The sequence below is a fragment of the Mchenga conophoros genome, linkage group LG14 (assembly GCF_057382185.1).
Source record: "Mchenga conophoros isolate Kocher_MC1m ecotype Shallow Benthic linkage group LG14, M_conophoros_male_GT1.1, whole genome shotgun sequence".
NCBI classification, from domain to species: Eukaryota; Metazoa; Chordata; class Actinopteri; order Cichliformes; family Cichlidae; genus Mchenga; species Mchenga conophoros.
Window position 1 is genome coordinate 31,095,282 of NC_140539.1, and position 12,067 is coordinate 31,107,348.

At 45.3% G+C, this 12,067-nt stretch overlaps 1 long non-coding RNA gene across 1 annotated transcript; it reads left to right on the plus strand.

Moving 5' to 3' along the window:
• The first annotated feature begins 9,116 nt into the window (after positions 1-9,116).
• Positions 9,117-9,558, plus strand: LOC146560083 (uncharacterized). The gene is made up of 2 exons (XR_014888203.1): positions 9,117-9,207; positions 9,523-9,558. It is a non-coding gene; the product is annotated as an uncharacterized LOC146560083 (long non-coding RNA).
• The last annotated feature ends 2,509 nt before the right edge of the window (positions 9,559-12,067 follow it).

Below are 12,067 nucleotides of genomic sequence, written 5' to 3' on the forward strand. Positions count from 1 at the left end.
CAGTTTCACTGTCCCCTCTGAGTTAATTGTATAGCAACCATAGCAACGCATGTATTTTCTGAAAAATCACAATTTTGCAACTGAAGACTTAAAGAGAGATAAGATGAAAAAGGTAGAAGATCTGAAAAAGCTGAATCACACAGGAATAGCCCAATCATTTGAGAACGTTTTAAAGTTTGAATGGAGTTTCTAGGTGAAAGTATGAGGCAGTAGTTAAGTTTCAAAGACAAGAAAGTTTTAGCAGAATTGTGGAAGTTTCCCATTCATTTCAATGGGACAAATTAAAGGAAAAAAGTGTAATATTTTAAAAAGTATAATAGTAATAAACACCAAAAGTCATAGCCGGCATAAGCAGAAAGAGCAGAACAGTTTAGAGTTTGAACGGTGAAAATAGCACAAAAATTGTGGAAGTAGATCCACGGCGAAAAGTGTACGGAAACACCCGGAATAATAAAGAATAAAGAGAAACAGGAACTCAATAGTGTGGATGCCTATTAAGGCATCCACACAATAATGGAAAGAAAGGCCTTGTTTAAGTCATGACACGTGTTCTTCATGCCAGGGGGATAAATCGTAACAACCCAATTGGCAGGTTCAACTTTAGTAATAAAGACAATCAAACAGCCAGTTTAATCTCAAACATTCATCCAATCAGCCATACACACAACATACAGCATAACCCTGTTGTCTTAGCACATAATCAGTTTTAGTTCTCATGTAACTAAATGTGTGTCATGGTAAAACTTCTTCACACACCAGAAACTCACAATCAGCTCACTCAACTCACTCATTTAAGACCTCTCATCAGCATTCTGCTTTCTCCTCTATAATGCAACCATCTGTCCTCCTATAATATTCAGTCCACTAGTCTATGTATCACTTTCATCTTACTAGTGACTTGGACAAGATGACAAACAGAATCTCATGCTTAAGATGCTGTCTGGTCTCATGAGTATCATTGTATGTGTATATGCATGTGGGGTTAGTATGGTTAATGCATTTTCAGTATGTTTTTGTGTTCATCTCTCATCACACTTCCATTATTCTCATCACTGCTTAAAACAACACACATCTCTCTCTGTTTTTTTTTTCTTTAACTGTACTTTTCTCCAAAACAGAAAATAGCATTACAGCTGTTTCAGACTGAGAAACACCAAACACTCATCATGCTATCATTCATCCACACAACTATTTTATTTCTTTTTGTCCACTGGGCAGGTGACATGCAGAATCACGTCTGCCCCAGCTGGATACCTTTCACACACACCATGATGTCAGACACTCTCACACTCGCGGAATTGATCAGGAGAAAAACTTTCTTCATCTTCACACTCTGTTACAGAAACACCATATGGTTTGTTTTTTTTTTGTGTTGTGTCAGGGATGGATATGTAGTTGTAACGTTTGTGTTCACTTTCTTTCCTTTCTGTCTCCTCTCTTGCCTAGTCTGTCTTGGACTCAATGCTGCTCCTAATATGCCTTTAATCTCTCCTCCACTTCTGCTCTCTCACGCTCTTCTCTGACTCTACTTTCTGCTAACATTCTTGCTTCTCTCCTCTTCTGAACCTGCTCCAGCCACAACTTAGCAACTGCTAACTGCAATTCCTTCCTCTGCTTCGCTTTACCTGTTTTACCTGCTACACTTACAGCTATTCTTTCTACCAGCATTTTACACTTAACTTCCACTAATGTCCCTTCAAATCCACATTTCTTACACCAACAACTTACATACTGCGTGCTGCCTGGTAAAACTTTCTGCATAAATTTTACATCTCCTTCTAAGGCAGACTTACACATTTTATTCTCCATTACAAGACAAAAATCAGCCACACTCACGCAAACCACGTCTGGCCCGCACACACACAACATAGGCCTATCGCTTGCGTTTGCACGCACAGCTAGCGCTCTCTGTTGAAAACTCTCAAACGCCCCATATGGCGGAGAATTCAACCTTCGGACACTCTCCAACGCCCCAAATGGCGGAGATTCCGGACTCTGAACCTAGGTTCTCTCCACGCCCCAAATGGCGGAGAACTCTCTACGCCCCAAATGGCGGAGAAGCCTGCGTCTCTCTCACGCGGCTAGCGCGCTCCCGGACTCACGTTTAACGCACAGCCCGTAGCCGCTCTCTATTGTTTTGGGTCACGTGCGCTCTCGTGACCAGCGCTCCCCCGGACTCAAACGTTTCACGCAGAATCACGGTGACGTGTATCTAGGATCTACATTCATTCACACGGTTATAGAGACGCTCTCTGATTGCTTACCGTTGTGTTGCGTTTCGTTCACAGGAGAGTCCTAGAATCCCGTCAGTCGCCGTCCACGAGGGGAGTTGAGACGCTATTCCACCGGCCTGGTCGCGAATTTAACACTCCAGGGCTTTGTCAGGCGTCCTAACGGCCTGGTTGTCGACAGTCTGCGGCGTGTCCTCTCTCCCCTCAGTGTGCGGCGAAATTCTTGGACTCCGGCTTCGAAGGACCAATTAATGTTGGGTCTAAACTCAGACCCCGCTGTATCTAAGACTTATTCCCATGAAAGAAAAGCAAGGCAACAACGTTCGATTTCTTGCGCAAGGGAGGCCTCTCGTCTGTGACCAGCACGTTGAAATGACCACACTGGTGGCCTCCTCTCGCTGCCTTTTATTGACAAACTTCAAACAATAGTTTACAAAACACCTCCCCTTGCAACCCCCCTTTGGTTACAAAGACAAGGCACTGTATGTAAATGTATACACTGAGTGTGTGTGTGTGTGTGTGAGAATGTGTGTGTGTGTGTGTGAGAATGTGTGTGTGTGTGTGTGTTATGTGAGAATGTGTGTGTGTGTGTTTGTTGGTCAAAGGGTCATAAAACCTAAAAGCAGGAACAACATCCTTGGTCATAAAGAGGGTAGTCTTCCCCCACACCCAATGTATGGTTTACCAAAGATAACACAGTGAAACCATACAAAGGGTAGGAAGCTCTACCAAACATCAAACAGATCTTCAAGTTAGGATGTATCTACAATAAAACCTCCCCCAGCACAGAGTGGCTGGAGAGGTGGTCAGGATCAAAGGAATGGCTTTGATCCTACTGCTTAAACTAAGACTATACAAATTTAAGAAACACAATGGCGACATTCAACAATTAGACTTAACACATGTTTTTGTTATTCCATGTTTGAGATTATTATGTTTTGGTTTTAGTTTGCATCAGGGATTGTTTTCTTGTTCTCTTGTTGTGTTTATGATGATGATTATGATGTTTATTATTTGAGTTTCATGTTTAAGGATTTGTTCTCGGTTGTATCTCACGTTTAGTTTAGTTCAGGTTCCATGTGTCATTCTGTCTGTCTCTCAGTGTCAGGTCTGCGTCTTGGTGTGGTGTTCTTATTTCCTGTTTTATTGTGAAGGTCTGGGTCTCATGTGAGTGTGTTCAGTTTTACCTCTGTCTCGTCTTGTTGATTATTCCCAGCTGTGTCCACCACCTGTGTGTAATTCCCCTGTGTTTCTCTGGGTGTATTTACGTCATGTCCTCCGTTATTGTAGTTGCTGGTCCGTCTGTGTATTCCACCCTGCCTCATCTGCGTTTCTACCATGTCTCACCCGTGTGTTCTCCCTGCTGTCCGCCGTTAGTCTCTTCTGGTCGTTCTCGTTAAGGTTTGTGCTCTGTAGTTTAGTTGATCCCAGTATAGTTTAGTTCTAGCTCCATTTGCCGTTTGTATTTACTTTCATGTTCAATAAACCACCTTTACACCTTCACGACTGCCTGCATTTGGATCCTCCTTCATTTCCTCCACACGGCTCACCTCACTCGCCGTGACACAATATTATTTTCATGATTTTGATGGTCACTGTAGTTGCTATATTAGTTCTCTCTTTCTCTTATACTTACAATAACCACACTATGGACGGACAAGTGACTGTTTTTACGCGTACTTTCGTTACCAACAATGACGGTAAAACCATTGTTTGGCTCCGCCGTCCGCTTGTTTATTTTCCACATAAACCTTTCACAATAAAGCTCAAGTTTCTGTTGAGACTTTTCAAAATAAACTGAAACGATATACATTATTCTCAAACATAAAATTTCAGAATATTCATCAAACAAATGACCTCAAATAAAAACATCAAGTAACTATAAATGGCGCTTACAGTCACCACGCAGATGAAGGCACAGAGAATACCAGCATGGCCAGCAAGGATGAGGCAGAACCACCTAGCTCCAAACAGAAGGACCAGTCAAAAGAAATCGAGGACCTTATTGTTTGGTCCATCTGTAGCATGGGCATGGTTAGGTTATGAAAAGTCTGACATGCCCCAGAAAACTGTACTATGCAAATTATGCCACAAACTGGTCCCCACCACCACTCAAACACGACAAACCTCTTTAACCACCTACACAAGAATCACATGAGTTTTGAGAGAGTTTACGAATGAAAAGCAAAAAAAGAGCCATCAGGTGCTCAAAATAATCCTTAGACTCAAACGTTAGAACAGGCTTTTCCTCGCAGCACACTGTGTAATAAATACTCAGAAAGAAAATGGCGGCCGTTTAAACTCATGTCTAAAAATGTAGTTTCATGTGACTCCAGGTACACAACGCCCAACTGAAAACACTTCACATAAGTCGAATTGCCTGAGAATCACAGAATTTACAGAAAATGTACTATTTTGTGATATATATCGTTATCAGGAGAGATATGTCTTATATTGGGATATGAGATTTTGGTCATATCACACAGCCCTACAAAGGATTATAATTCACGTAGAGTTGCTGTTACACCCCGGCCTAGGCTACCGGCGTGCAACACAAGAAAAATAATAAAAAGAAGTAAATCACACAGCCACAGCGTTACAATGAGTCGTTTTATTAACTTGACAGGCAGCGAGCGTCAGGGTGGGCATGGCCAAAACAACAAACAAAACACACTGGAAATAAATCAGAACTAACTTACCTATAGTGAGTCAACCCCAAAAGAAAATACAAACCTCTGACCTGCCTCCCTACCCGAAACAGGAGAAAAAGGTAATAAAAGAAACGGCTTCCCACCCCTACAGCTACCATGTCCAGATACGACTCTCTAAACTGTTTTCACTGCAGCCCGACTCTGTCACACGCCACGAAGGAGCCCCAAACGCGCAGCTCGCTGAAAGCAGGAAGTAGAAGGCTGCTGCCGGCCCCGTCAGGTCCCAATTTGTAGCTGGCCTCATTCCCTCTTCCACCAATGGTTAGCCTCCACCTGGAAACAGACATCACAGAGCACAGCACCACACAGCAACAATGACCTGGGTCATAACACCCCCCCATCTAAAATCAAGCATCTCCACCTTTTAAGAGATGCTGAATCTAGGTCTCTACTCGGGATAGTGCATCGGCCACAATATTATCAGCCCCTTGGAGATGCTGAATGTCAATGTTAAAATCCTGCAGCATCAAGGACCATCGCATGAGGCGCTGGTTGTTATTTCGCATGCGAGAAAGGAAAACCAGAGGATTGTGGTCAGTGTAGACAACCGTTGGTGGGGGGCTGGAACTGACGTACACTTCAAAATGTTGGAGGGCCAAAAGCAACGCTAAGGTCTCCTTCTCAATGGTGCTGTAATTCAACTGATGCTTATTGAACTTCCTCGAGAAGTAGCACACTGGGTGATCAATTCCCCGATCATCCTCCTGCAAAAGTACAGCACCGGCACCATACGCACTGGCATCCACCTCTAACTTGAACGCACAAGTAAAATCAGGGGTAGCTAACACTGGGGCACTGCATAACAGGGCTTTGGCTGAGTCAAATGCTTCCTGACAGTCAGAGTTCCACAAAAAGAGGTGTGACGGACTTGTCAACGCAGTCAAGGGAGTAACCACTGTGGCAAAATTTTTACAGAACCCACGGTAGTAGCCACACATCCCCAGAAAACGGCAAAGTTGACGGCGTGTTGTTGGTACGGGGAAATCCAAAATGGCCTGGACTTTGGCTGTGAGAGGGCGTACCTGCCCCTGTCCCACCTGCTTCCCCAGATAGGTAACCACAGCTTTGCCGAACTCGCACTTGGCAAGATTCACGGTCAAACAGGCACCCTTCAACCGGGCAAAAACTTCCCGCAGCGTGTCCATGTGCTCGGGCCATGTTGGGGAGTAAACTACAATATCATCTAAGTAAACCTCACAGCCATGGACACCCAATAGCACCGTATTCATCAGTCTTTGGAATGTGGCATTTCTTAACCCAAACGGCATTTCTTAACCCAAACGGCATCACCGTATATTGCAGGAAGTGGTCTGGGGTCACAAAAGCAGAGATCTCAGCCGCCCGTTGTGAAAGGGGCACCTGCCAATAACCTTTCAAGAGATCCAGCTTTGTGACAAATCTGGCTGAGCCCACCCGATCTACGCAGTCGTCTATGCGTGGGAGCGGAAAAGACTCCGGTTTAGTGACGGCATTTACTTTGCGGTAGTCATTACAGAAGCGTGGAGTTTGGTCAGATTTAGGCACCAAAAGGGTAGGTGAACTCCAGGGGCTGAAACTAGGGACCGCAAAACCATTCTTCAGCAAGTATTCCACCTCCCTTTTCATAACAGCCCGCTTTACTGGGTTCACCCGGTAGGCATGCTGCTTGATGGGCCTGTGGTCACCAACATCTATATCATGCTCAAGCATGGTAGTTTGAGTTGGTTGGTCACTGAAAAGCACGGTATGGCCACAGATCAGACTATGTATGTCCTGCTTGTGGGGCTCATCCAAATAAAACAAATGAGCCTCAAGGTTTTCCAGGATTTTAGAATTCTCTAAGCGTGCCCCCAAACTTGGGCCTTGGGGCTCAAGCAACCCGTCCACCTCAGGTTGGTAGGAGGGGGATCCCACCGTCACAATAGGAGAACCTATGTCGACATGGCTCTTTTCACGGTCCACATATTTCTTTAACATGTTGATGTGACAGACCCGGGACTTTTTCCGCCTATCTGGGGTTTTAATCAGATAATCTGTATCACTGATTTGGCGCTCAACCTCATAAGGACCACTAAAGCGAGCCTGAAGACATGAACCCCCGATTGGTAGGAAAACCAAAACATGCTCACCAGGCAGAAAGGTACGCTTGAGGGCTTTCCTATCGTACCTCTCCTTCATATTACTCTGGGCATTAGAAAGCAAGCTGCGTGCCAACTCACACGCAGCGTGCAACCTCTCCCTAAACGAACTCACATAATCAAGTACATTGTGCGCGGGTTTCGGCTGGTCTGCCAGCCACCTCTCCTGGAGCAGACGTAAGGGTCCACGCATAGTGTGTCCAAAAACCAACTCTGCCGGGCTAAAACCCAGGGACTCTTGTGTGGCTTCTCGAATGGCGAACCGCTCCAATGCCCCCTGAGTTTCTGGGTGATAAGCACTGGACACCCGGTGCTTAACAGACAGTTCAGACATAACTTGAGCAAAAACTCTAGACAGGAAATTAGATCGCTGATCGGTTTGAATGTATTTCGGTAACCCAAATGTAGAAAAAAACTGCACAAGTGCTTTCACAACGACCTTCGCCCTGAGTGATCGCAAAGGAATAGCTTCTGGGAACCGTGTGGCTGCACACATTATGGTAAGTACATACTGGTAACCTGCCTTGGTCTTCGGCAAGGGCCCTACACAGTCCACTATGACGTGTTCAAAAGGCTCACCTATTGCAGGGATAGGATGTAAAGGGGCAGGAGGGATGACCTGATTAGTGTCACGTTCTGGTACAGGGATTCAAACGCAGAGCGGTAAGGTATCTCCAAGGTGTAGTTTATTTACAGTGCCAGTGCAATATATGTACAGTGAAGGGATCCAAAACTCCGGGGGAATCACAGGGTAACTCGCTCATGTCTTCTTCGCTCACACTCACACACGTTCCCGCAGCAGGGAGGTCGCAGGTCCGGGGGGGGGGAGATCTGAGGCAGATGAGAAGGCAGGTCACCAACTAATCACAAATCACGAATATGAAGCACAAGAGCTGTGAGAACACTAACGTTAGAGGTACAATCATTCAGCGACGAGAGGATCTGTGTTCCAGCCTCAAATAGTGCTCCCGGTGATGATGGGTGAGTGTTGTCAGGTGTGTGTGTGGGCCAAGGGCGGGAGCCCACAGTGAGCTCCGCCCAGGCAGAGAGGGAGAGAACAGAAACAGCAATTGTAGCCTTGTGGGGCCGACCGGGCAGGCACGGAGACCATGACAATTAGGCTTGCCAGACACCTGACAAACATGACAGGACCGACAGTAAAGAGCTACATCAGATTTAAGCCCTGGCCAAAAAAAATAGCGGAGCACCCTGTCATACGTCTTTCTAATCCCTAGGTGGCCCGACAGGTGATGCTCATGGGCAAGACTCAAGACCTGGGGTCGGTACTCCGTCGGCACCACAACCTGAGTGACCACCTCACCCTCTAACCCAGTCGCCAGAGTCCACTTGCGCAACAGGACCCCGTGGTCAAATTGGTAGGACGCAGGACCAGGTACAGCCACCTGCTGCAGGGCAGCAGATCGGCAGGCAGACAACGTATCATCAGACTGTTGAGCCTCAACGAGCTGCTCCCTGTTCACTGCCAAACACAAGTCCTCTGATACTACATTAAAAACCCTAGGTTTCTCACCGTCAACCTCCGGGGAATGGCTATTATGTGCGTCAGACCCATTCAAGAACGTCTCGGATATGTCCACCTCGTCACCCAGGAGATGAGCCTGAGCACGTGTAACCACGCATGCTGGAAAAACCGTAGAGTCACCAAGTCCAGAAGAGGTATGACACAAAAAATCCGGAGTAGGACAATCAGTGACTTCAGGAGTGGCTGGAAACACCTTTCCCCCGGCCAAGTCGTTTCCCAGAATAAGATCAATACCTTCAATTGGCAGCTGATCTTGCACCCCCACCCGCACTGCGCCCGATACGAAGGGGGAGGTCAAGGTAACAGTGTGAAGCAGCATGCGCAAAATACTCATCTTAATTCCCCACACCAACAAATCAGAGCCACAATACGACTGCTGAGAGAAAGGCACAACTCCACGCCGCGCTACAGAATGCTTTGCCCCCGTATCCCTTAATATGGTTGTGCTGCCCCTTTAAGGCAGGCATGATCATCTGGGTGTGTGTTTTTTGTACCAGCAGACTTGCCGTAGTATCTCACCAGTGAAAAACAGTCCTTTAGACAAACTGTCGTCTGTTCCACTTTTTGTTCACTTTTTCTTGCTGAGCCTGAGAGAGCACATGCCTGTAAGTAGTTGCTATCTGTTTTGTAAGCTTTCCCGCGATAGTTTTGTGTAGCAGTTTAGAGGTTTGTGTGGAAAACTTCCTTTTGTGAGGAAAAACGGCAGCGATGCTAACACGTTAGCCCGTCTATGGGATTTCCCATGTAATGTTAGCATTAAGCTAATCGCTAAATGCGTGAGCCTGATAACCAGTGAAAGGGTTTGGATAAGTTTGTGTTTATGTGTTATATACATTGTAGTGCATGGCTTAATGTTTGATGTTGTAAAGAAAATGCAATTACAGCAGAAATGTAATATTTTATTTTTGTTTCTGTACCAGTTTTACAGTGCTTCAACAGTAAACATCTAAAACGTATCCGCTGACTCCTGGATGTTTATTGTGGACCTGTTAGCTATCTGCCAAGCTAGAAACCAGCTTTACACCCTAGTGAGGGCAGAATAGTAAAAAGGCATCGTCCCAACACGGCTACCTACAGAAAAGTGGATCTGCGTTGAACACAGTTTCTTCTGTTTCTTCTAAGCTACGATGGATAGTAATGACGACACGCTTGAGACGCGGTCAATATGCTCCAACACCTCACGTGCCAGTCAGCGCTCTTCAGCCAGTGCCATTGCAGCCAGAGCACGGGCAAAAGCAGAGGCTGCACGTGCTCAAGCACTATTTGCACAAAAAGAGGCAGATATGTTAAAAGCACAAGCATATATTGAGGAAGAACAACAAAAAGCAGCAGCTGAGGCTGCTAGGAAGAGAGCAGAGCTGCAAGCCAGTTTGCATACCTTGAGGCTTGAGAGCGCGGCTGCAGCTGCCATTGCTGAAGCGAATGTTCTTGAAGCAGCTGTTGAAAACGAATTTGGGGAGTTAGATCGGGTTAGCCTGAAAAGTGAATACGTTGAGCGTAACCCAAGTCCTGAACCTCACCAAAACACACAGCTACCAGAACTCATGCCAACTCTGATGCACCAACTACCAGTCGACAGTGATGAGATCAGCAAATACAACTTGCCTGTTCAGAGAACATCCAAATTGAGTCAAGATGCCACTCCCTATTACCCTCGTACTCAAAGCCCCTGCAGGACAGCCCCGTTCAAGCAAGAACATTCACACAGCTTAAATCCATCCAGGGATACCTACAGACACCAGACACAGTCACATGATATGAGACCATACAGCAGTAGCTACCAACCGCCTCAGTCTCATACAGGTGCTGCCAGGACTGACGAGCCCACTTCATCATCGACCACAGACTTGGCCAAGTATCTAATACGGCAAGAGATGATAAGCTCTGGGCTGTTAAGGTTCGACGATCAGCCAGAAAATTATTGGGCCTGGAAGCAATCTTTCCACAGTTCTACAGAGGACTTAAAACTGACGTCAAGAGAGGAGCTTGATCTGCTATGTAAATGGCTGGGACCAAAGTCATCAGAGCATGCTAAGAGGATACGAGCAGTCCACATACGGTTTTATTCCGTTCAGTTGTTAGTTCACCTGTAGTTTTTTAGAGTGGCCATTAGAGGTCACCCCACCGCTTTGTATGAGAGAGACTATGGGCAGGGAGAAACGTGGGCAAGGCACCTGAGCTTTTCTGCTCCAGATTACCAGCAGAGAAGTTGTCATTCCGTGAGAAGTGTGCGTTAATGAGCAACAGAACACACACACACACACACACACACACACACACACACACACACACATGCCCACGCACCTAAGCCTGTATGCAATACCTGCTCCTCTGACAATCCCTGTTACCTTCAACTGTGTAAATGTAGCTGTTGCTGTTCTGAGAGTCTATTGTGCAAGTGGTGTGATATGCCCATGTAGAAAGGACGGCACTGCAACGCTGGACTTGCCCTTACTCTGGGCTCCCTCTTTATTCTGGCAACTGGTACAAAGAAAACAGCACACAGTCTTCATTAACAATGTGCAAAGCAACTGCAACATTCAGTTCACCAGCTTGGGAGTTTTTTTCCTTTTCTTTCCAAACATAACACTTAACAAATGACTAAGATATATTTATACAACACAACATCAACAAAGTCTTTCTTTTAAAAGTTCTAGCTGAAACCAAACCTGTGATCGTATAGTAGCAATATTATTTATTTATTTTTCTCCTTTTTCCTAACCAACAACAACAATAACATATAAAAACAGCTTTTCTATTATAAAACAATCATCATTGTTCATCTTTTTTTTTTTCCTATACAACAGCATCAATTAAAACTTATACTTAACAGCGCCTACCTGGTACAAAGAAAACAGCACACAGTCTTCATTAACAATGTGCAAAGCAACTGCAACATTCAGTTCTGTTAAAAAGAATTAGAGCAATTACAATCTCATAGAGAAGCATTAGAGCTAAGTGCAAGTCAAAAAGCACCCAACTAGCTAACGAGTATTAGCTTAGCATGCTAACTAAAAATGCTACTCGTGAATAAAGTTACTACCCATGCATCAAAATGCCTGTAACTTTCAGGATACATGCTAGTACTGCTTACAATCAAAATACATGTTGACAATTACCACTATGAGAGTGTTTTCATTAATACAATTACAAAATTGACAACAGTATCGCTCACTAGCACCTACCACCAGCTTGGGAGTTTTTTTCCTTTGCTGAGGCATGCGCTGTGCAGCAATTTGGAACCTTAACAGTTGCAGTTGCTGTGTTTGTCCACCAGGTGGCTCCAACTATTCACAAAGCACATCAATTTTGAGGAAATTCATTAAGCTATTTTCTAACTCTGTTACATCAAGTCAATACAAAAGTCTGCACTATCCTCAGTGTCTTCATTGTCTCCCTTCTGAACATTCATCCGGGCCTTGAGCAGTGTTCTGGCCGACACTCCGGGGAGTGGTAGCGGCAAAT